The sequence below is a fragment of the Triticum urartu genome, chromosome 7A, assembly GCF_056163025.1.
Source record: "Triticum urartu cultivar PI428250 chromosome 7A, HENAU_Tu73, whole genome shotgun sequence".
NCBI lineage: Eukaryota > Viridiplantae > Streptophyta > Magnoliopsida > Poales > Poaceae > Triticum > Triticum urartu.
The window spans coordinates 609,125,961-609,152,765 of NC_141879.1; the positions used below are offsets into that span (position 1 = coordinate 609,125,961).

At 48.1% G+C, this 26,805-nt stretch overlaps 1 pseudogene; it reads left to right on the top strand.

The window, feature by feature from the left end:
• The first annotated feature begins 415 nt into the window (after positions 1-415).
• LOC147960665 (tyrosine N-monooxygenase-like) lies at positions 416-26,599 on the top strand (annotated as a pseudogene).
• Positions 26,600-26,805: the final 206 nt, after the last annotated feature.

Sequence of the window (26,805 nt, forward strand, 5' to 3'; positions counted from 1 at the left end):
TAGAAGCTTTTTATCCTGTTTTGACTATGTTTAGATAGACAATTATTATTATTAGTATCATCCTTCGTATCTAAATAAATAGAAGACAATCTAGAAATAGAAGATTTTTCATTCTGTAGACAATTATTATTATTAGTATCAGGATAAATACATTTGAAATGCCATGTGATAAATGTGGTAAACGATCGATCCACACATGAGGAATATATCTAGACATGTTTTAATGTTAGATACGTAGATACCTTCGTATTTAATAAATCTAAGCCAATTTTTTGGGACGGAGGTAACATATAAAGAGGGGTCTCGCCCTCATGGGCAAAGTAGCACGGAGAGCAAAGTTGGCTTCCCTACGCAACGATAACAAGGGAAGCTACCTCGCAAGCTTGTGTGCGCTTTGCAAGCAGCAGTCTCCACAATGCTGGCTTGCTGTTGCTTTGTTGTGTCCCAGCTGCTCATCGTAATAACACTCATATACCTTGTCATTACCAAGAGTAAGGTCCATAGTGGCACGTGCTCATCGGCGACGATGCCGCTTCCACTTCCGTCGGGACCATGGCCAGTGGTGGGTAGCCTCTCGAGATGGTGCTCAACAAGCCCGCGTTCCGTTGGATCCATCGCGTGATGAAGGATATGGGCACCGACATCGCCTGCTTCCACCTCGGTGGCTTCCACGTCATTCCGATCACATGTCCCAAGATCGCAAGGGAGGTGCTCAAGAAGCAGGACAAAAACTTCTCATCCCGGCCACTCACCTTCGCCTCCGGTGCAATCAGCAGCTGGTACAAGGATGTCGTGCTCTCGCCGTTCAGCGACCAGTGGATGAAGATGCGCAAGGTGCTCACCTCTGAGATCATATGCCCCTCCCATCACAAGTGTCTCCACGACAAGCGCGCCGACGAAGCTGACAACTTGACGCGCTACATCTACAACCTCACCGCCGGGGGGCTGTCATCTTCAACGTCGGGACTAGCCAACGTCAATGTCAGGCACATCGCGCGGCATTACTGCGGCAACGTCATTCGTCGGCTTGTCTTCGGCCAACGGTACTTCGGGGAGCCTCAGCCGGACGGCGGGCCGGGGCCGATGGAGGTGGAGCACATGGATGCTTCCTTCGCCCTCCTAGGGTTCACCTTCGCGTTCTGCGTCAGCGACTACCTCCCGTGTCTACTTGGCCTAGATCTCGACGGCCACGAGAAAATTATTAAGGAGGCCAATAAAAAAGTGGATAGACTGCACGACGTGCTCATCGAAGAGCGTTGGAGGCAGTGGAACAGTGGCGAGAGGCAGGACGGAGTCCAGGACTTCCTTGACGTTCTCATCACGCTCGCCGACGGAGATGGCAAGCCGTTGCTCAGCGTCGATGAGGTCAAAGCATAGTCCAAGGTAAGCATAATATTAATTAATGAGAAATTTTAAGATGGTTCAAGGGCCTAGATTAAATTTAGTGACCAACTGCCTCATAGTCCTACAAGGTACTACTACGTCATCCATGAGAAAAGGTAATAGCTCACACTATTAAATACAAGATTTTATTCCGTATTTCGCGGGTGTTAGAAAATGGAAACAATAGAATAAAAAATTATGAATTAATAGTTTAAACATAGCATTATTGTAATTTTCTACCATTTTGATGTGAGTTCAACTTAAACTGTATTTAAAATTCCAATTATTCAATGTAATCTCTCTTTATGCAAAGGTATAAATTGTAATAACTTACATTTATCTCCATGGAATGCATGCAGGGCATAATATTAGCGGCCATAGATAACCCGTCAAACGCAGTGGAGTGGGCGCTGGCGGAGATGGTGAACAACCCAGAATTGCTGGCCAAGGCGGTGGAGGAGATGGACCGGGTGGTCGGTCGCGAGCGACTGGTGCAAGAGTCAGACATCATGCAGCTCAACTATCTCAAGGCGTGCATACGTGAGGCATTCCGCCTCCACCCAATCGCTCCCTTCAACCTTCCGCATGTCGCGATTGCCGACACCATTGTTGTAGGCTACCACGTGCCCAAGGGTAGCAACGTCATCCTCAGCCGGCTGGCCCTGGGCCGGAACCCAACTGTCTGGGATGAACCCCACTTCAAGCCAGAGCGCCATATGGGACATAACATCAATGTGGAGCTTACTGAGAGCGAATTGCGGTTCATCTCCTTCAGCACCGGACGGCGGGGATGCATCGCGGCATCACTAGGAACAACCATGAGTGTCAAGCTCTTTGGCAGGCTCCTACATGGCTTCACCTGGACCAAACCGGCTGGGGTGTCGGCCATCAATCTCAGCGAGTCCAAGCACGACCTCTTCATAGAGCAGTCGCTAGTGCTACATGCTGAGCCACGTCTTCTGGTGCACCTCTACCCTCTCATGCATTGTTGAGCAAATAGCGAGCTATGAATCACCCATATGGCGAGTGTGCTAGCTATTTTTTGATGAATCTATACTTACTAATAAAGGAAGGAAATATTCTTTTTTTCTTCCCGCTTTGTTTCGTTCCACTTTGAATGATTTTCACATATGCTAGCTATTTTGGTTTTGTTCGTTTCACGTACGAGAGAGCCGGTTTCTTTCATGCGCCGCTGGATCGTCCTAGGCTTGTCCAAAGCATTGGAACAGTACGTGCTAGCCAAAAAACCACCCATCTAGTATTATTTTTTGACAAATAGAGATTAAATGTATACAGGACGATGCTCTTTTTATCACCAACGAAGGATGAAAGTAGGTCGGCGCATATAGGGCAACTCCGTTTGAGTTGTTTCGTCCGGCCCAAGTCCCAGGTAGGGCAGCATAGCAGCCCATAATAGTCTTTCTATTTTGGTTTATCAATTAAATAGTACCACATAGTTTCATTACTTTTAATTCTACAAGTTGATATACGCTAACAAATTGCCATGAGAATCAATAAGTAGCCTGACAAATATTAAAAAGACTCAGAGAGTGAGGTATGCAATGAGGACGCATATTTCGAGGGTGATCAGATCTGAGATTATGGGCCAATGAAAGCAATACAGACACGCTTAAAGATCTGTGATTATGGGCCAATGGAACTAGTGAAAACCCAACTAAATAACTGAGATTGTAGGCCAATGAAAGAAATGAAGACCCGATTAAAGACTCGAGACTATTATGGGCCAATGGAAGAAATAAATACGTGATTAAACTTGCAAGCTCATGCCGATGTGCATGGTGCATAATTAAAGGACTTGCGGGCTAAATCATTATAATTTACACCAAAGACGAGAAGCAGATGGGTGGGGTAGACCGATGAGGCATTTAAGGATGAGGAGGAACTCGCAATTTCCACACTAGACGCATACGACCAGCTCATCGCCACACTCACGAAACATGAAATCATGGGTGATGACACGTCGAGGTGTCCACCAAAGCCCGTGCCACCAGGGAGCTACCTCTCTTGCTAGGGATTTTTTATTTCTTGCAATTAATTTTGATGATAAAGACTAATATTTCTCCCCCGTTGCAACACATGGGAATATGTGCTAGTAAATCAAAAGGAAAAAAGAAAACTGAAATAAAAATAAAAAAAATAAAAACTTCAATGAGGGAGTCCTGGATTAGGGGGTGTTCGGGTAGCCAGACTATACCTTCAGCCGGACTCCAGGACTATGAAGATACAAGATTGAAGACTTTGTCCCGTGTCCGGATGGGACTTTCCTTGGCGTGGAAGGCAAGCTTGGCGATGCGGATATTCAAGATCTCCTACCATTGTAACCGACTCTATGTAACCCTAACCCTATCCGGTGTCTATATAAACTGGAGGGTTGTAGTCCGTAGGCAATCAACTCCATATACAACAATCATACCATAGGCTAGCTTCTAGGGTTTAGCCTCCTTGATCTCGTGGTAGATCTACTCTTGTACTACCCATATCATCAATATTAATCAAGAAGGACGTAGGGTTTTACCTCCATCAAGAGGGCCCGAACCTGGGTAAAACATCGTGTTCCCTGCCTCCTGTTACCATCCGGCCTAGATGCACAGTTCGGGACCCACTACCCGAGATCCGTCGGTTTTGACACCGACATTGGTGCTTTCATTGAGAGTTCCTCTGTGCCGTCACAATCAGGAAGGATGCCTCCTCCCGTCTTTAAAGACGGTACCGTTGCTAAGGGGGCCTTGGCTGTCGGCCAAACCCTCCGGCTCGGTGGTTTCCTCACGACCGCCTGTTCGGCTGTTGCGCCGACGGTGACCTCTCGGGTCATCAAAAGCAACCTACACGTCAGCTCGGCGCTCGTCAAGCAGCTAGATCCAATGGAGCTCTCTTCCGTAAACAAGCTATTGGATCGCATCGCCGCCCTGGGGGTCGCTACGGATTACGACCAGGTCGGCCTTAAACCCGATTTAAGAGAAATTAACTCTCCCCAAGTCACCCACCACGTTGCCGTGGTAGAGACGAAGTGCGGCGACCCTTCATCTATTTTAAGGACTAGCTACGTCTGAATTCCCGACCCCTCCAAGCCGGATACCCGTGGAGGGGGAGATGTAACTCAAGACCTGAGCTTAGGATCAGGCAACGGGCCAGATTCACTGGACAACATCCAAGAATCCGAACTTCAGAGTTCGGAAACTCTTCGGCCTCCGAATCTTGGATTGGGTGAGGTTTCAGATTCAACGACACCCGCCCACCCGGTCATAAGCGATCTCTCCCAAATCAGGCAGAGGCCCGAGGAAACAGTACATCATTACTGGGCTAGATTCCTCTTGGTCATGAACAGGATAAAGGATTGCCGCGAGGAAGATGCAATCTCAATTTTCTGTAGTAATTGCACGGACAAGGGAATCCTTAACGCCGTAAGTCGTCGTGATATCACACGCTTCGCTGACTTGGCGTCCATAGTACAAAAATACTGTGCGATGGAAAGCGCCTGGAAAACCAAAATAAATTTTTGGGATAATCCGGCCTTGAATAGTAATCCCGTCCTAACTAAGAGGGTGCATCATCACAGGACACCCGGGATAAACACCAAAAAGCCAAAACCCTCTACAGGGCATGGAACCGTACTGGAAAGATGGCTTGATGGAACCTGTAGAATTCACAGTACAGAGGACGCCACACCAACTCACAGCCTTAGAGCATGTTGGATACTCCGGCAGGTGGCCAAAATCGGCGAGGACCTCTTAATTCCGGAGGCCGCAGAAAGCCAGCCCAAGGACACCAATACCGTTCTCACAGTCTTCGAGACTTTCGCATCAAACAATGTGCGAAAAAGAACACTCCGCAGCCTCGCCGAAGTCTATCAAGTTGCAACAATAAATCCATGGAGCGACACTGCCATTACCTTCAACGCAAGTGATGAACCTAGATTCCGAACAGCCCGAGCACCAGCCGCATTGGTCCTCAGTCCCATAGTGGACGGCTTTCACCTCACGAAGGTGCTCATGGATGGAGGCAGCGGACTGAACCTCATTTATGAGGAAACGCTTCAAAAAATGGAAATAGACTGGAACCACGTTGAGCGAAGCAGCACAACCTTTAGAGGAATAATCCCCAGTTGGGAAGCGCGCTGCACAGGAAAAATCACACTAGATGTGGTGTTCGGCACGCCAGATAATTACAGGTCCGAAGAAGTCACATTTTAGGTGGCCCCGTTTAAGAGCGGATATCACGCTTTACTAGGGCGGGAAGCATTCACAATCTTCCTAGCAATACCCCATTACGGGTACATGAAGCTTAAGATGCCCGGGCCGAATGGAATTATCACTCTAGCTAGTGATCCGGACATAGCACTCCGCGCCGAAAACAAGACGGCCGCATTAGCCCTTGAGGCGCTATCCGAAGCCTTAGCGGCCGAGGAACTGACTGCGCTCGCTCCACGGTTAATAGGGATGATGTGATACTCGATAAGAGATCCAAATCCACATCCTTCAAGCCAGCTGACGAAATAGTCAAATTCCAGGTCCATCCAACGGACCCCAATAAAACAGCTTCCATCGGGGCACGACTGAACCCTGATGCGGACGCCGCACTGCGGGAGTTCCTACGAGAGAACTGGGACATCTTCGCCTGGCACCCTTCAGACATGCCAGGGATCCCACGCAGGCTGGCCGAACATAGCTTAAATATCCTAAAAGGATTTAAACCTGTCAAACAAGCCCTTCGGCATTTTTCTGAACCCAAGAGACAGGCTATGGGAGAGGAGCTAGCCAAGCTATTAGAGGCCGGATTCATCAGAGACATAAAACATCCGAACTGGCTAGCAAACCTGGTGATGGTACCAAAGAAGGACAAATCCTGGCGCCTGTGTGTCGATTTTAAAGACCTTAACAAGGCTTGCCCAAAGGATCCCTTCCCCCTCCCTCGTATCGATCAGATTATCGATGCCACCGCAGGACACGATTTGTTGTGTTTCCTCAACGCATACTCCGGTTACCATCAAATCAAGATGGCAGAATCAGACCAAGCTGCAACAGCATTCATCACACCATACGGCCCATTTTGCTTCAACACCGGCGCAACATATCAGCGCATGATCCAGACATGTCTGGCAAACCAGATCGGCAAAACAGTGGAGGCGTATGTGGATGATGTGGTCATCAAATCAAGACATGTCGAATCCCTAGTAAACGACTTGAGGCTTACATTCGATAACCTCCGAAAATATGACATCAAGCTCAACCCAGAAAAATGCGTCTTCGGCGTTCCAGCCGGAAAGCTCTTGGGCTTCATTGTATCCGGTAGAGGAATTGAAGCAAACCCAGCCAAGATCCGAGCTTTGTCACAATTGGATGTCCCAAAGGACCTTAAACAAATACAAAAATTGACCGGGTGTGTGGCGGCTTTAAGACGCTTTATCTCCCGCTTGGGAGAAAAGGCACTACCCCTTTATCGCCTCCTTCGGGGCACCAAACACTTCGAGTGGACGGATGCCGCCACGGCCGGACTTGATGAAATAAAAGCCATATTGGCAACAAACCCAGTCCTGGCCGCGCTAATCACCGGCGAACCAATGTTATTGTACATTGCAGCAACACACCAAGTTGTCAGCGCAGTGCTCGTTGTCGAGCGGGAAACGGACGGACACAAATTCCCCCTTCAAAGGCCGGTCTACTACGTTTCCACTGTCCTCACTCCATGCAAATCACGGTACCCGCATTATCAAAAGATTGCATACGCGGTATTCATGGCATCCCGGAAGCTACGACACTACTTTCAAGAGTGTTCCATAACAGTAGCCTCGGAAGTGCCACTAAACGATATTATCAACAACCGCGATGCAACGGGCCGGATTGCAAAATGGGCCATCGGGCTTCTCCCATTCGATATAACCTATAAGCCACGGCGAGCTATTAAATCGCAAGTTTTGGCCGACTTCGTCGCAGAATGGACGGAGGCCGAGCTCCCTAAAGAGTACGGCACATATTCAAACTGGATTATGCATTTCGGCGGCTCCAAAATGTTGGCCGGACTGGGGGCCGGCGTCGTCCTGACGTCCCCCACAGGAGACACAGTCCAATATGTGCTCCAGATCATGTACACAGATTCCAACAATGCAGCCGAATATGAGGCCCTCCTACATGGCCTCCGGATAGCAGTATCCATGGGTATCCAGCGCCTAGAGGTACGCGGGGATTCAAACCTCGCGATATCCCAAATAAATGGAGACTTCGACGCTAAGGACCCAAAAATGGCAGCTTACCGCGACGCCGTCCTAAAAATGTCAGCTCGGTTCGAAGGGCTGGAGTTTCACCATATAGCCCGAGAAAACAATCAAGCGGCGGACGTCCTAGCACGCATCGGAGCAAAACGCGATGCAGTCCCCCCCCCAACATCTTTTTGGAAAGATTGTTCAAGCCATCTGTAACATGGAAGGGGGAACCCGCAAATAACAGCCCGAACCCAGCCGCACCACTCGACACCGAACAATCTGACACAATTGGAGGCTCTGCCCACGAAATTACACCTTCAGCCCACGTAATAATGGCGGTTATCGCCCAGTGGACAGAACCATTCCTAGCCTACCTTACTAGGCAGGAACTCCTGGAGGACCAAAACGAGGCCCGCTGCATAGTGCGGCGATCTAAGGCCTACAGAGTCCATGAGGGAGAACTTTATAAGAAAAGCACTACCGGAGTCCTTCAAAGGTGCATCTCCGAAGAGGAAGGGCAGAACCTCCTGGCTGAAATTCATGCCGGACTCGGTGGTCACCACGCCGCTGCTCGGTCCCTTGTTAGCAAGGCTTTCCGTACAGGCTTTTACTGGCCGACGGCCCGAGCAGACGCTCAGGACCTAGTCCAACGATGCCCTGGTTGCCAACTTTTTGCCAACCAAAGCGATATGCCACCCACCGCACTCCAAACTATACCCATCACCTGGCCTTTTGCAGTCTGGGGGCTTGACATGGTCGGACCCCTTAAAGGTGGAACCCATAGGAAAAAATACTTACTGGTCATGGTGGATAAGTTCACCAAATGGATAGAAGCCAAGCCTGTTAAAACGGCCGAATCCGGACCTGTGATAGACTTCATATCCGGGGTTGTACACCGTTATGGCGTCCCCCACAGCATCATAACCGACAACGGTACAAACTTTACCGCCGACGAGGTAAAACTCTGGTGCAAAAACATGGGCATCAAGCTTGATTATGCTTCCGTCTATCACCCACAAACCAACGGCCAGGTCGAACGTGCAAATGGTCTTATCATGAGCGGCATTAAACCCAGACTGGTGCGGTCCCTCAAGGAATCTAACACGCACTGGGTAGAGGAGCTCGACTCCGTGCTATGGGGGCTGCGGACCACGCCAAATCGCACCACCGGATACACACCATTTTTATGGTGTACGGCGCAGAAGCAGTTCTGCCCTGCGACATAATTCATGACTCACCTAGAGTGCGCATGTACGAAGAAAGAGAAGCCGAGCTCGATCGGCAGGACAACTTGGACGCCTTGGAGGAGGAGCGCGATGTGGCAAAAGCCCGTTCCGCATTTTATCAATAGCAGGCCCGAAGATATCAAAGCAGAGAAGTACGGGCCAAAAATTACAATGTTGGCGAACTAGTTCTACGCCTACCGGATAAGAAAAAGGACAAACTCAAGCCCAAGTGGGAAGGTCCATTCATAATCGACCAAGTCCTGACTGGTGGGGCGTACCGCCTGCGAGATGCGTCGAACAACCGACTCGAGCCGAACCCGTGGAATGCCACCCGTCTCCGAAGATTCTATGCCTAGCGCCGGACTCTGTGTTCGCCTCCTTCCTCTGTCCATCCCTTTTTGTATTTTTCTATCTTACACTTCTCTCCTTCCCATTTTTTCTTTTTTCTTCTTTCATAGCCCTTAAAGGCTCATCTAGTGACGCGCCACTCGCGCTCATTAAACCTGGGGGCTTCTTTAACAGAAGCTTAGTTATACGGGCTTCACGCCCAACACATGCGTCAAACTTCCGCATGTACCCTTTTTCTTCACCATTATATGCATCGATATGACTTAAGTTTTGGCCAAGCTGGGTTGCCTGGCTCCTGTTCTTACCCCTACGTTCCCAATTGTTCGGCTAGGCGGTAAAGGGAGCACCTCTGAGATTGTTACTGTCGGGTCAGCCGGATGTGTACCTCAGACTGTGTGAAGCCAAAAGCTAGCGTTCTTAAGGGAATATTCGGTCGGTGAAATAAAAGATGATCTTTTTACTCATTTTATGCGCCCCCAGATGCTTTTTTTCCTATATCTCTTCACGCAGTCCGGACATGCACCTTAGGGCATGCCTCCTAGCGAAAGGAACCCTTAACGGAACTATTCTCTCTGGAAGATGTTTCTTACTAACCATGTAATATAACATAACTAGTTGGGCACTTGTCTGATAAAGCACTAATGAACCCTACGCCTGGTCTCCACGCATACCCCAGTTCTTATATAACCGCTAGGGTATTCGGACACACTCCGGACCGTCAGGTCCCGTGGTTGAAGCGAAAAGGTCGGCGACGACAAACGATCTACAATCCGGCTAGAAGGCATTACACATGTCAATTCAAAATTACACAGTCATTCTGACTGATTGTATTCCTCTTCTATACCATCTAACAGGCTGTCTAATTTACAGTCCTGCTGGGAATACTTTGCGGCCAACTCTACTTGGCCGTATACCAAGATTACAGGGATCTCCTTCCCGTCAGGCCCCACGGGTCTGACCTCGGCCATGTGGTTTGGGTCAGACTTCGTAAAACGGGTCTTCACCATGGCCCAAGCCTCCCTAGCGCCTTGTCGGCAGGCCGATATATTCCACAACCAGAAGCGCCGCCGAGCTCCCTTCAGCTTCTCCGCAAGCCCTCCAAGGCCCTCGGGCACGGAGTGGGCAGGCCATAAGGCTTGGGCAATACCCCGCATCGCCTGCCGAATTCGCTCGTGCAGTTGCAAGAGTTCGGGAAGAAGGTCACCCGTAGAACCAGGCATCTCCTCTGCAGGACGACCTGTGAGCATACCTACTGACATTACTCTGTTAGTCGACTTCCTCACCGAACTATTTTTTCAAAGTTCGTTCAAGCACTTACTAAAAATGTCGCGTCGAAGCCGCTGATTCTCCTTCGTGGAGTCCGACAGCTGGCCATGAACATCTTTAAGTTCGACGTCCAGCTTGGTGTTGGCATCCTAAAGATCATTCTTCTCTCGCCTCACCTTTGTCAACGTACTCTCACCAGCCTTTAGCCGGCGTAAGAGTTGTTGCTTGTCCGGATCGAGTCCGGCGCCATCTGCAATATGATTTGTCAGATTTGCACCCACACCGCACAATACTAATCTTTCGAAGTGTATCTTACCTGAGGGGGTCTCTTTGGGCTCCCCTGCTACAGCTAGTGCGGCCTCTAGTTGGGCCTTGCACTTTTCCAGCTCCTGGAACAGTACGGTATTCTTCTCTGTAAGAACTTGCATATTAAATGATCCTTAAATCAGTTGCTCTAACTGCTTCAAGTCTCTGGGGCTACTGGCACATATATATATTTAACCAAAATTTTCTTACCGTATGTCTTTTACATACTGCTCCGTGGCTCTGGCTAAACCATTTTGAGCGGCACGGAGGTACGCATCTCCCGAATTAAAGGCATCTAAAGCCTCTTGGGAGAAACAAGCGTCGCGTAGAATTGTCTGGCGATGCCTATGGTTCATGGCACTCTCCACTTCAGAATTTGTGGCAGACAACCTGTCCGCATCCTCTGTCGGAGGAGCGTTCGGTGCGTGCCTTGTGCTCACCTCCGCTTCCTGGCGAGACGTTGGAGCCTGGCTGGTGGAGGCGCGATTGGCAACCTCTCCGGATGTAGTCCGACGAGGTCTCTTCGTTCTGAAGATAGCACGAACGTTAATATGCCCTGACAGAATAACTCCAGGGAAACAGAGGGTGCACTATACCTTTGTGCCGGCATCTCAGTCCGGACTACATTCCTTTTTTCCCCACGGGGCCCTGTGTCCCCTCGTTGGCTAGCCGCCGCAGGTTTGGCCTCCTGCCTCGGAAATCTCCCATGCAAAACACGGTTGTTGTCAGAAACACCGGGCTACATGAGGGTGGAATCTCTTTCAAGGGAATAAGACCCCGGTTTCTGTCACCTGGGAGGACGGGATTAACCCTGGGTAATCTGCCGTAATGGCTACCAAGGTATTGTCCTTGCTTAGCTGATAGAACACCCCGTCGATAAGCTCCACCGATATGTCCGGATCCTCTTCGGAGTCCGGATTGAGGGACCGTTCGGGGTCCTCGGGCTGTGGAGGGCGGCTGTTTATATCCTTTACCTCCTGTCGCAGTTCCTGCATTGAAGTCGTTAGACTACCTATCTAACCATGGGAGTATAAAACAAATGGGCAAGCACAATTGTTCACTTACCCAACTTGGAGGATCGTACATACTGAATCCGGCCCGCGGGTTAACGCAGAGGAATTCCTCCTTTTCTCCCTTGTACAAAGAGGATAAGATCTTTACTAAGGCAGTGGCTGAGGCCGGCCCCTTACGACCGTAACGTGTGGCGTCATCCTCCCCGTTGAAATCCCACATGGGGTGGCCTCTATATTTAAGCGGCTGCACCCCCGCATAATGCATGCGGCCATGACTCCAATCATGGTTAGTCCGGAATGAGCCAACAGTCTTATCCGGCCCATTAGGTAAAGGACGTCTCTGTCGCTTTCTCTCTGAGAGCTCCGCGGACGCCAGCTCAAGCGTTTCTTCAATGGAGCACTGTTAAACTCAGGGAGACCGACCCGGATAGGGTCCGGTAGCGGGACGTCATCTATGTAAAACCATTCTGAAGGCCAGTCCTCGAACGCCTTCTTTGGGGTTCCGGATAGGTATCCAGTCCCGGCGATGCGCCATACTTCGGCTCTGCCCACTTGGTATATAGACCCCTCTTGAGAACGGGGCACCAGGCAGAATAACCTCTTCCACAGCGCGAAATGAGCCTCAACGCCTAAAATTAGCTCACAAAGGGCGACAAAACCTGCAATATGCAATACGGAGGCGGGCGTGAGATTGTGCAGCTGGAGGCCGTAGAACTCCAAAAGCCCGCGGAGAAATGGATGAATTGGAAATCCCAGTCCCCTTATTAGATAGGGGACGAGGCACACCCGCTCTCCTTTAGAAGGATTGGGGGTGCTCTCCGCTTGTTTTCCGCCATTGTAGGTGGCGAGACCGGCTCGGACCGGGACCATGTATGCCTGAGGGAGAAATCCCTTGGCCTGAAGCGACACTAACTCGCTATGCGGGATGGTGCAACTCTCCCAGTCCCCGGGTTTGGGACCGGAGGGGCGAGGGGAGGAGCTGCGACGGCTGGTCATGTTGGAATGGACCTTTGCTGGAGGTGCTCTGATGATAACTCGCGGAAAGGAGAAGATGTGGTTTGGACCTAAATCCCCATCCCATTAAATAGGCGGCTCGTTTATACGGCTAGGGGTGTGGATGTAAAAACGCCCCGGCTTTTCGCATTCGTTTGACACGTGGAAGACGGCCATTATTGGGCATGGAAGCCGAGGAGCACTACATTACAAAAATCGGACATTATTCCTACAGGTACACAAGATTTGGAGAAGAACCCGCCTTGCAATGCCAAACAATCTGCGCGCCGGACTCGTCGTCATTGAAGCCTGGTTCGAGGGCTACTGGGGGAGTCCTGGATTAGGGGGTGTTCGGGTAGCCAGACTATCCCTTCAGCCGGACTCCAGGACTATGAAGATACAAGATTGAAGACTTCGTCCCGTGTCCGGATGGGACTTTCCTTGGCGTGGAAGGCAAGCTTGGCGATGCGGATATTCAAGATCTCCTACCATTGTAACCGACTCTATGTAACCCTAACCCTATCCGGTGTCTATATAAACCGGAGGGTTGTAGTCCGTAGGCAATCAACTCCATATACAACAATCATACCATAGGCTAGCTTCTAGGGTTTAGCCTCCTTGATCTCGTGGTAGATCTACTCTTGTACTACCCATATCATCAATATTAATCAAGCAGGACATAGGGTTTTACCTCCATCAAGAGGGCCCGAACCTGGGTAAAACATCGTGTTCCCTGCCTCCTGTTACCATCCGGCCTAGACGCACAGTTCGGGACCCACTACCCGAGATCCGCCGGTTTTGACACCGACACTCAAGGAAAAAACCCAAGAAACACTACTAGGTAAAGGGCTATAGATGGAAATGACACTAATGGCGCACCAGACATGTGGTGCGCCATTAGTATATACTAATGGCGCACCATGTGTTGGTGCGCCATTAGTGTCCAAATACTAATGGCGCACCACATCCACGGTGCGCCATTAGTAACAAAAAAATTCATTTTTTTTCAAAGCTAGTAATGGCGCACCGTGGGAGTGGTGCGCCATTACTAGTTAAACTAGTAATGGCGCACCACATCCACGGTGCGCCAATAGTAAGTTATTTTCAAAAAAAAATCCAAAATTTTTTTATTTATTTTTTCAAAACTAGTAATGGCGCACCAGTGGACAGTGCGCCATTACTAGTTAAAACTAGTAATGGCGCACTGTCAACTGGTGCGCCATTACTAAGTTTTTTTAAAAAAAATTCAGAATTTGTTTTATTTTTTTTTCAAAACTAGTAATGGCGCACCGTGGGTGTGGTGCGCCGTTACTAGTTTAACTAGTAATGGCGCACCACTCCCACGGTGCGCCATTACTAACTTGGCCCAAAACGTCCCGAATGCACCCCCCCCCCTGTGGACCGCCTTTTTAGTTTTTAAAAAAATAAAAGAAAATGATGGAAATGTCAAAAAATAAAAGAAAATAAGTTTCCTATGTGATATGTGGTCTAGTTGTTGGGAAAATTTACAAATGTGAATTACGACTTTATTTGCAAAATCTCTCTGAAATTTGTAAAATGGGCATAACTTTTGCATATGAACTCGGATTAAAAAGTTTTTTATATGAAAAATCATCTACTCAAAAAGTTACCCTCTTGATCGTATTCGAACATAGGTCGTATTCGAACCAAAGAGAACATAGCTGTCGGTACCCCCTTGATTGGTGCAACGCCAAAGCCATTGGGGGCTATATGGTCGTATTCGAACCTTAGATTAACCCCTTTTGTCCGGTTTACTGATCGTATTCGAACCAGAAACCCCCAACCTTTTGAATATAGGGTTAAATTATGCTTATTATCTGTTGCTTTCCTTTTAGTTTTTTGTTGTTTCAATATTACAAACAATTAGCCTGGTCTTCTTCACCGGCTCGACTATTTGACAACACAGCCACCCGGGTCATTCCCACCAGCGACTTATGGATCAAAAGGTGCAACCTACCAAGTTATAGTAATCATTGAGTATTCAAAAAAGCATTGGATTCTCTTAAAGATTGAATTATCAAATTCATCACCCGGGTTATTTAAACCGGCGGTCTAAGGATCAAAAGGGACAAGGTATGGTCATTACTTGTACGCACTTACCTACTGCATTAACTAAAGAGTTAGCCCTTGTCCTTTATTTATATCTGTCTCTGGTTCTTACTGTGGTAAACGTATTGGCTATAAATTGGGTGTTTTAACCCGTTTGGTTCTAAGCTGCCAAGCCAGTCTTTTCTTGGTATTTACAAGAACAGAGTTCAAACATTGCAGAAACAAACATTAAATACGATGCATACATTGGCATCAGGAAGCACAGACTCACATAAAAGTGTTTTATGTGCGATGGCATAAGAAAAGCATATAGTATTTTCACAACTAAGTTATTACAAGGCTTTCTAAGCCCATGAAGATGATCATTGTTCCTTCCTCGCCGGTTCACCACCTTCTGTTGGCTGGAAGTTGGGTTTCGACCAATCAAAACCATTCACGGCGACAAATTCGGCTTCGTCGTCAATCAGGCTGACCGGGTCAACTTCCGGGGCAAATGTATTTTCTCTCACTGGTGGGATCAAATCTGTTACCTTGTATGAGGGAGTGGCCATCTTCTTATTCTCACTATCACAACCCGGATGGTATTTATCAACATTGGTATCATCTCCAAGGGTAGTTGCCTAAGGCCGGACTCCGCGAACGCAAGCCATGAAGTCATCCTGATCAAAAGGAGACCCATCTTCCTACACAGTGCGATAGCCTCTGGCCACGTCCGCTGGGTCTAGGTCTGGCACCCAAGCCTTGGAGCAGCTCAGGGCAGTCAAAGCTCCGGCTCGCGCGCAAGAGCGTTTTACTTCTTGAAACCTGGCAGGAAGTATGGACAGTTTCTTCAGGACGTCGCTGAGCCGGTTGTGTCCTTGATTAGCAGGAGAGATGGCGGCCAGAGCCCGCTGTGCGCCAATATATAGTTGTTCAACCAAAGTATATACTGCTTTCAGTTTAATCAACGAGTCTTGGCTCAAATTTTTGCTTCAAGGACCTGCATAAATTTTACACGCAAAGTCAGTTGGCGGATTATACTCCGGATCGGCAAACAGCACACAAAAGTTAAAGTCAGACAGCTTACCAAAGATAGCAGCTACCATTTGTGACACCTGGCCCTTTAACCTGTTCAACTCTGTTGAAATCTCTTTCAGAGCTGTTTCGGTCGTCTCAGCACGTTGGATCAGAAGTGTTTTTTCCTCTTCCCAAGTTTTCTTCTTGGCAGCAAAGCTGGTCTTTAAATCTTCCGTTACAGAGAGACTTATTTGCAGTTTGGAGTTAGCGGATTTGATTTCTGTCTCCTGCTTCGCTAGCCGGGTCTTCGCGTCAGTCAATTGAGAGTTCAATTTAGATAAGGCATTCTGCAAAACAATCAGATGAGTCAAGGTTTGGTTTCAAATTCAAAAATCAAGATTCAAGTCTCAAGTACTTTACAAAAAACCACTTGACACTTGGAGGCTAATGTATGCATAATAAAATTTCTACGACTCTGCAGACATATTTAAGTCCCAAGTACCTTACAAAGTAACAGCACTTGGCACTTGGGGGCTAATGTATGCAGTTCAGCAAGTTTCTCAAAGGTTAAGCCGGAATATTAATTCTTTTGAATACGGAACCAAACAATTTAAAGTACCGGTTCATTTATTATCAAAATGAACCGGCCCTTGGGGACTACAGGTGAAGCTTTGATCTATTAAAGTCAAGAAAAGTTTCAAAGGTAAAGGTCTCAGCCTATATTTTAAAGTCTACAAGTCATTCCGGTTCTCTCATAATCTGAAGACTTGGGGGCTGAAGGAATACAGATAAGCCGGAAAAACATACCTCGTATTTCAACTGCAGTTGTTTGACCATTTCAATCTCAGAGTCGTGGCTAGAGTGTACATGGTTAAGATAGCCGGATAAAATATCATTGGCATTGATCCGGTCATACTTGGCAACGTCAAATCAAACTTTCTGCCTCTCCAACACCTCTTGTTTTGCTCTACACCGAGCCAGCACGGTTGGGTTCCCCGGTTCAATAAAGCGGCTCCCGGTAATCTGAACATCTTGTGCAGGCGGAGACGGCGGGTTGGCTGAGCTTGATGGTCCGGTTGTGGAAGGGTTCACAGTGGTTTCGTCAAATGACGTCTCAGGAGGATTTGCTTCAATGTCAATAGGCGGGTCTTCTGAGCGTCAGTTAATGGAGAAGAAGGCCTAGCCGGGTGAGATGCCAGCGCCGCGGGTCTTCCGCCGGCTTAGTTGCCTTCGTTTTCTTGGATTTAGCTTGGCCACTAAGAAAAAATGTTGCAGGGTTGTCAGTATAAAGACACAATTGAACAAACCCGAAAGAAAGGAGGATTTCTGATTACCCGGGAGCAGTCTTGAAAGCCGGGAATTGCGTCTGCGATGAGTCGCCAGAAGAGCGAGACACCTCCTGAAAGGATAAAATAGAGTTAAAAGAAATACAAGGCGAAGGATCCGTTAAACAGAGTTAAAGACAAAAATAAGTAAACCTCATTCAGACGTTTCCGAGGAGTTTGTTGAAGAATGACAGTCGGTTCATCTTCAATCCCAGCTTGACGGCAGCTTTCATGTTGCTGCTTTTTCAAACGAAAGTTGGGATCCAAGTGAGCTAAAGGGTTAGAAAACCTTACTTTACGGATCACTCGTCGAACTATGTGTCTTGGTAAGGGCTCTGAGTCAGAGGAAATGATAGTTACCTCTGCTTCCCCGACCTGACTGGCCCCAGTGTCATCCTGGTAATGATCAGTGTCAATAAGATTGTTAAAAAATTGGCCAAGGGAATCAAGGGCTACCTCCGAGTCAGATGTATCATCAAGCTTCATCAGGTCTTCAGCAGTACTCTTTTTCTTCTTTTTGACCTCCGGGTCGTTTTCTTGGCGTTTATGGCGGCGGCTTTCGCTTTCTTCACCGCCTCGTGGTCATACTTAACTTTCCAGAAGTCAGAATTGTCCTGCAGACAGGTAAAAACAAGGTAAAGAGTGAGGAAAGTATTAAAACAATACGGCTGGAGAAATACAAAAGAGATAAATAATGACATCCTTACTTCTGGAATCGGGTTAAGCTGGCTGAAGGGGTTTAACCCGACGACACTGCAATCTTCATATTTCTCGTTCACCAGAAGAGTTGACATTGAGACGATATGTTCCTCTGTCAATTGAATGGGGCTGTGACGAAGGGATTCATCCGGGCCTCCACCATACTCATACATCAGCTTTGACCGGTGGCTCAAAGGGATGACCCGCCATGAGATCCAGCAGCGGGTCAGATCAACTCCAGTTAACCCGTTCCCCAACAGAGCGTTGATCCTTTTGATGGATGGAAGCAACCTCTTGCGTTCGGTGACTGTCAGCTTATCAGGAAGCGTGAACTTGGAGTCAAGGCGATCGGGGCGATAACCCGGCAGGGGCTTCTCGTTTGCTGGTGAAGTGTCCTGGCAGTAGAACCAAGTCTGGTTCCAGTCCTTTGGGTGGCTTAGTAAGACAATAAGGGGAAAGACGGCACCCTGCCGATGCTGGATTGATATACCTCCAAGTTCTAAACTAAGGCCGTTGGTGCACTCATTCTGCCGGTTCAGATAAAAGTATTCTCTGAACAACTCCACGGTCGGCTCTTGTTGAAGATATATCTCACAGAGCACTTGGAAGTTACAGATGTTAGATATGGAGTTGGGCTCGATATCTTGAGGGTGGAGTTTGAAAAAATGGAGGACCTCTCTGAAAAACTTTGAGCCGAGCGGTGAGAAGCTACGGTTCATGTGGTCAGTAAAAACGATCACCTCACCATCTCTCGGATTGGGCCGTTCTTCTTCCGGGTCAGGGGCACGATAAGACATGACGGCTTTTGATGGAAGAAATTCTATGATGAATAACTCTTTTAGATGTTCCTCAGTTATGGTTGAGGGGACCCATTTACAGATGGTCGGTGTCTTTGATGGCATGATGTGCAAGGAACTGAAAAGAAAAGCAACATGTCGATTCAGTTTTATGGTAAGGTTAACAGTTAAAGGGTAAAGATGCAAAACAAGTAATGGCGGCTTAACTAAGGGCTAATGACATATAAGGAAAATAAAGCCGGTGTGGTAAGCCGCCATGACTACAGATTCTTTCAGAAAGTGGATTCAGCTAAGTGTTGGGACAAACAAGTTTCCCAAAATGCTTGATATTATTTCAGATCAAATGGATGTTCAAAATTAAAAAAATCTAGACCTAAAAATACAGCCCAGTTGAGTTCGTTAGATCTAAATATGGTTCTTGTACCAGAAAAAGGAGTCTGCTAGTATCAAAAGGAGGCACCAAACAACTACTGCATAAACATACATATCTTTTGGATCAAAAAAGAGGAGGAAGTGGAAGAACTACGAAGAAGCTATGATGAACTACGAAGAACACGCAGGAGCTTGGAAACCCTAATGAAGATCTGAGACACGAAGGAAAGGAAACTTATGGTTGCAAGTCTACTGCGAAGGTCGCTGCGGGTTTTCTGGATCGGTTCAGGTTGATGCAGCGGCCGAAGTCGATGACGGAGATGAGGCGCGGCGGCGGCGAAGCACGAGCAGTGGCAGGGACGCGAGAGGAAGAACACAGACAGAGAGAGAGAGAGAGAGAGAGAGAGAGAGAGAGAGAAATGAGGAAGGCTAGGGCGAGCCTATTTATAAGGAAAGATGCGAACAAACGGGCGCGAGAATCAAGGGAGAACTGAATAATGGTTATCCAGCTATATAGGCACCTCAATTCTCGGGAAACATTAAAGATAAAAGCTCCGTTGGAAGATGACGTCATGAAAGTTTTTTGTGTTTTCAAGAGATGATGTCACGGCGGGTTATAAGGAAATTTTAGTAAAGATAAGAAGATGGATTTTTTGCTAAGTATGGAAGATTGACAAATAACAAAGTTCAAAGTCAACCTGGGGCCTAATGTTGGGGATATTACTATCAGTTGAGACCCGCCCAGGAGGGGCCGGGTCAACCTCAATGGCGGGTTACGCAAGAAGCCCAGTAAACATTCAAGATTGTAGTGTATTAAATCTTATAGAAGGCCCAAAGGCCTGAAGGCGGTTTAAGGCCTGATATTATGAACCGCCATATGTAAAGAAAGACTTGTAAGGAAGGCATGTAAAGGAAGTCACCGAGCCAGACACAACTATGAGCCGGCCGGGATTCTGTAGGCCACCAGGCGTCAACCCATGTATATAAGGGGACGACCCGGTGGCGGCTGAGGGCAAGAAACAACCAATTGATAACCAAGCCGGTGAGTTGAGCCTCTTGGAGATCGAAACCCTAGCAATACCAAACCCAACTAGACGTAGGCTTTTACCTTCATCGTAAGGGGCCGAACTAGTATAAAAACTCTCTCGTGTCCTTTGTCCCGATTAACCCCTTTAAGCTTCCTAGTGCAATGGCCCTACGACTAAGTCCTTGCTCTAGGACAACTGCCATGACAATTCCACGACACATCTGCATGAATGTGGCTCCAGCGTTCTTCAAACCGAATGGCATAGTGACATAACAGAAGCACCGAAATGGGGTGATGAAAGCTGTTTTTATCTCATCAGGTCTGTATAGACGGATCTGATGATACCCGAAATAGGCATCCAAAAAGGACAAACGCTCACACCCCGCAGTCGAGTCGACTATTTAGTCGATGAGGGGGAGAGGAAAGTGGTCCTTCGGGCAGGCCCGATTGTTATGCTTGAAGTCAATGCACATGCGAAGTGAGTCGTCCTTCTTAGGAACCATGACAACATTAGCTAACCACTCGGAGTGGTAAATCTCTCGAATAAACTCAGCTGCCAGGAGTCGAACCACTTCTTCACCGATTGCTTTTCTCTTCTGTACGGCGGACCGTCGGAGATGTTCTTTGACCGGTTTTACTTTTGGGTTGACTCGCAAACGATGCTCAGCTAGTCCCCTCGGAACACCTGGCATGTCAGAGGGTTTCCATGCAAAGATGTCCCAGTTCTCACGGAGTAACTGGGTGAGCGCTTCTTCCTATTTGGAATCGAGTGTTGTGGAAATGTGAGTCGGAGCAGCATTAGGATCAGTCGGGTGAATATGAATCGGTTTCGTTTCGCCGGACGACTGAAATGTTGAATCCGTAGCAGGCTTCTTAGCTCGCAGCAAATCACTCGGATCTGCATTTTTTTGATACTCCTGCAATTCCACTACTGCCATCTGTACATCGGTGATCTTTGAGCCCTTCTGGAAGCACTCTTCTGCCCTCTTTCAATTGCAGCGATAGTGATCACCCCTTTAGGACCAGGCATCTTCAATTTGAGGTACACGTAATATGGCCAAGCCATAAATCGTGCATAAGCTGGCCTGCCCAGAATAGCGTGATAAGCACTCTGGAAATCCACAACTTCAAATGTTAACTTTTCTTTGTGGTAATTCTTGGAATCACCAAAAACTACATCAAGCGCGATCTAACTGAGTGACGCGGCCTTCTTGTCTGGAATAACTCCATGGAAACTCATATTGCTTTCACTGAGTCTGGACATCAGAATGCCCATTCCTTTCAACGTCTCTGCATACAATATATTCAGACCACTACCACCATCCAACAGAACTTTAGTCAATCGAATGCCCTCGACTACCGGGTCGACCACCAATGCTTGCCTCCCAGGGGTGGCTATGTGCGCTAGGTGATCAGACTAGTCGAATGTAATGGCAGTCTGAGACCACTTCAAATAACTGGGTGTCACCGGCGACCATGTTCACTTCTCTGTTGATGACTTTCAGTCGACTCTTGCTCTCAACATCAGCAAAAATCATCAGAGTGGAATTTACGTGGGGGTAACCATCATCGTCCTCCTCCTCATCCTCAACTTTGTCTGCTTCCTTCTCCTTTTCCTTGGGCTGTTTCTCTCAGAATTGCTAGATTAGGAGTTGACACTATTGAGTGGTATGCTTTGGGTAAATGAAATTACCCCCTTCATCTTTCTTGGTGTGAATGTGGCATGGTAAATCCAGCACATCATTTCCATCTTGATCTTTTACTTTCTTGGGGTTCCACGGTCCTTTGGGTTTCCCCTTGAACTTCCCTTGAGTCACGGCTAAGGCTTCACCAGGAGTGGCTAGCTCGGCTTTGCGCTTCTGCTTCCGACTGGAGTTTCCTCCTCTGGTTTCCTGGGCGACTGTTTTGTGCTTGCCACTCCTGATCCGGTCTTCTTCTTCACCATTGGCGTACTTGGTGGCAATCTCCATCATCCGAGTCAGAGTCATATTTCCCGTCCGGCCGAACTTCATATTCAACTCCCGATACTTAACGCCTTCTTTGAAGGCACAAATTGCTTGGTGATCTGACACATTCTCCACTGCGTGGTGCAACGTGATCCATCTCTAGATATAATCCCTCAAAGTTTCATTCGATTTCTGAACGCAACACTATAATTCTGTCAACCCTGTTGGCCGCTTGCAAGTACCTTCAAATGTCCCGACAAATACTCGAGCAAGATCTTCCCAACTATAAATACTACCAGGTGCTAAATAATTCAGCCATGCTCTGGCCGAGCCCTCCAACATCAGAGGAAGGTGTTTCATGGCCACTTCATCATTGCCACCGCCAATCTGAACAGCCACTTGGTAGTCTTCAAGCCAAGTGTCAGGCTTGGACTCATCGGTGAACTTACTGACTCCAGTCGCCAACCTGAAGTTGGGGGGAATCACTGCAGCCTTGATGGCTCTACTAAAGCACTCTGGACCTGAGACATGCACTCTGCTGCTGGTTGGTAGATCTCTATCATGACCTTCTCGGTGAGCTCTGTTTCTGTTGACCAAGCCCTGAACGAGAATAGATCTCGCATCAAAGCCTGGCTCCCTGGGGTCGACTGGAATCCTTCGCCTGACACTGTGAGGGCGCCTGTCATCATGTCGCCAAGGCACGTATGATCCACTCCTTGGGGGAGGCTTGGGCACTCGACGACGATCATCGTGATCGAGTCGGTGATCATACTGCTCACGGTTCCTGTACTAATCTCGTCGGTCTCCACGTCCCTCATGCCTCGGGGGCGATCTTGGGCTGTGAGCCGACTGGACTGTGTCTGCAACCACGGATCTGCTGTGAATCCTATTCCGCGACTGAGATACTACTGTGTTCTACTCACCCATGGCTCAGAGCAAGGCCCGGATCTGCACCAAACCCCGACCAGCTTCTGACTGGGAAGGTTGAATTGACTCCACTATTCAGGCCGCAGCTGCGAGATTCTGGATTGGAGTTCAGTACACCTGAGTCGGAGGTGGAAAAAGTTGACGTCGACTGGATTCGGGAGCACGCTTCCGAGCACACTCGTCGAGTGTGTGCTGGAGGTTCTCCAGTCGAGTGCGCTCAGCCAAGTTGGCCAGGCGCGCCTCCTCCAAGTCCTGGGCCTCTGGGGTTTCTCCAACGATAGGAGTGTGAAGTGCATCCATGTTCCGGCGGTGAAGTTCTTCCCTCCGCTGCGAAGAGAGGGGTTCGGGGTGGTACTCTTCGTGAACACGCAACGGATCGCCGCCCCCATCGCCTCCGTCTTCATGGGTGAAGCCAGGAGGACTGCGTGGTCGATTGACCATCAAAACTTCCGCCGCAGGGTCGCTGTTGTCGCACTCGGACACAAAAGAGCGAGTCAACAGATCGAACAGGCCATAGAGAGTTTCGTCGGGCTTGATTTCCGCGACTTGGGGGGTGGCCGACTGGCGAGCCACCAAATGCTTCACCCGTCGCTGAAGCCTCAATCGACCAGAACGTTTGTTCCAGCGGGCTGCAGGGAGGGGGGAAGCTACAGGAGCCGATCGATATTGGGTTGACGGCTGCCGCAGGAGGACGCCGCGGACGCACGTGCGAAAGTGCGTTGCCCCACGGACGGGGAGTGCGTCGACGTCAAGTGGAGCCTCCTGAAGCCAAGCGGAGTCGTCGGCGACAAACACGAGCGCGCCGAGACGGATCTCACGGCCCTCAGCCAAACCTCCGCCTGAAACCATGATGAAGGGGATCGGAAAAATTGCAACTTCTCAAACAAGTCGCTAAGACACCAGCCCCACGGTGGGCGCCAACTACCGTGGTTCTAAGTCTGACAGTAGAATGGGGGTAGGAATGTAGAGGCAAGATCCTAGCTACGGAGGAGTTGTACACGCGAGTTTTACGAGTTCAGGCCCTTCTCGGAGGAAGTAACAACCCTACGTCTCGGAGCCTGGAGGCAGTCGACTGGATTATATGCATGCGTGTTACAGGGGATGCGAACCCTTGTCCCAAAGGAGGGGGTGGCTTATATAGAGTGTGCCAGGACCCCTCCCGCCCTCAGTTACAAAGGGTTTAAGGTACATAAAGATGAAGATGTTACTGATAACGCCTGTAATAAAGGTACATAATGACCATTAAGGCTATGACTTAATTCCCGACCGTTGCAGAGTGGAGTGGCTCTAGATCTTTTGGTAGTCGAGTGATTGTCCATACGGTCGAGTGTCTTCAAGACTGTCGAGTGGAACATAGCTTCATGGTCGAGTGGATGATGATTTTTCTTCGACTGCTTCTGGTTCTTTTAGAGATGTCCTTGGGGAGGATATCTTGGACAGATCCATGACCCTACCCTAGGTACATGGTTTCATCAGCTAGTACTAGCTAGCTACCATTTCTTTAATTCTAGTTTCAATACCATTATCATGATTGATTAATTATTATCTACTTGAATTCTATTATCGTAAAGGCCCTGAAGCAGGCGTCGGGGACTAATTTATGTGCATACTACGTTTGCGAGAACATTCGCATGATGATGTCTGAAGGGAGCAGAAATGATAGAGAGCAATGGGTACGTTTACCAGAACACTATTCACAATTTTTACATCATTATCTAATATATATATATACACAACTAATACATGCATATATTGATTTGCTTCTTTAAAGATGAAGGAGATGCAGGACAAGCTCCTACTGGAGGATCGCGTACGAGCAATTCAAGAGGAAATAGCGGGATTTTTGCTCGACCAGGTCATAGATCACAAAGGAGAATACTATTGCAAACTTTAATGCCCCCATGTAATGATCTGCAAATTGTAGGAGAAATTTTATATACCAAATTGTATATATATACATGTGTATGTGAATGGTCCTGCGAGAAATTCGATGACATATATATATATATATGTATGTATATGTATATAACGTGTACAATATTTAGTAGCGTAAAATATGTTTGAAATGAAAAAGAATTAAATGGAAAACACAAAACTAAAAGGAAAAATAATCATAAACCCATAAACCCCTAAACCTTTTAGTCCCAGTTGGTGTAACCAACCGGGACTAAAGGCCCCAGCCTCCCGGCGCGGGCTCGTGCCACGTGGTGGTTGCAGAACCGACACTAAAGAGCCTTATGAACTGGGACAATAGCCTGATTCTGCACTAGTGGTTGGCTCCAACAATTCTCATTGGTCTCAAACCAATGAAATGCGTGAAGATGATCGTGTTGAGTGGGAGGTGTACGAGGATGGTGAGGGTATCATCGATGCACCGAAAGGAAGAGCGGGCAACTACATGGACGAAGACATCTTGCCATGCAATACATGGTTACATGTGTCTATGGATGCCAACGTTGGAGGGGACCACAGTAGATATGCATATTGGGACCGGATGAAGGAGCACTTTGATTTACACAACAAGAGTGGAATTGACCGCACGGGTAGATCTATTCGCTCCCGGTGGTCGACAATCAACAAAGATTATCAAAGGTGGGCGGCGGCACTTAAGGCGGTTAACACAATAAACTCAAGTGGCATTAATGATAGAGATAGGGTAAGTGTCATTTCTTTATGTTCCTTCCATGTTCATCCTTCTTTTTTGGTGTTTCAAGTGCTAACTTGTTCTTTTGTTTGTAGGTCACTATTGCAGAAAACTTATTTCAAGGAGAAGAGAAGAAGACCAAGAAAGGGAAGGTCAAGAAAGGGAGACCATTTGTGTTGGCCCATTGCTACAATGTGTGGAAGGATGAAGAGAAATGGAAGCCCCGCGATGACCAAGAGGAGAGCAAGAAAAGCAAGGCAACTATTGATTTGGATGATGATGATGAGGAGGAGGAGGAGGCATCAAGTGATGGCGGCAAGATAAGCCCTACACCAAACTCGGAGGAGATGATGATTTAAACAATGTTACGCAAGCTATTGTGAAGGCACGAAAGGAAACAAGCGAGGTGAGGATGATGACAAGGAGCCAAGATGTGGCGGCCGAGGAGAGGAGGGTGGCTGCCGAGGAGAGGAAGGTGGCATTGGAGGAGAAGAAATTGGCCATGGAGGAGTGATCTAGAGTATTGAAATGGGTGAAGGACTTGTTCTTCATGGGCACATCTAAACTCGATGATAGGAAAAAGGAGTACATCATTCTTTCCCTTGAAGAAGTCTTGGTCCAAAAAGAGACACGGCCATGGGAGGCATGAGAGCTACCAATGGGAGGCATGGGTGGCTTCGGAGCTACCATGGGAGGCACGGGAGCACCTACAGGAGGCATGGGTGGCTTTGGAGCTACCATGGGTGGCTGGGAGGCATGGGTGGCTTCGGATCTACCATGGGAGGCATGAGTTTTGGGTCTCTCGTGAGAGGTATGGGAGCACCTCCGGGTGACATGGGTGGACGCATGTCTTCCGGTGTGCCTCACATACCTTCGCATTATCCCATTGGAGATCTTACGAACACCATCCGAGCTCCTGATGACGATGCGGCGCTTGAAAATGAAGAGGAGGAGGAAGAATCGGAGGAAGAAGAGGACGATGACGAGTTGTGTGGCATGATTGTTGATGCGCCATTTGTTTGTGCAAACTTTTATTTGTCATGAACTTGGTTGGGTGATTTTGAACTATGTTGTGCAAGTGAACTATGATATGTCTTTGTTTTGCACATTCGTTTAATGTTTGAAACATCATCATATTGTCAAATGGACATGTGAAAATCATATTTGCAAGCGTGGCTGCTTGCGCGCTCTATAAATTAGCGCGCCTTCTGGAGCTGCTCGCGCGTGCCATATTTTACTGCGACTGCTAG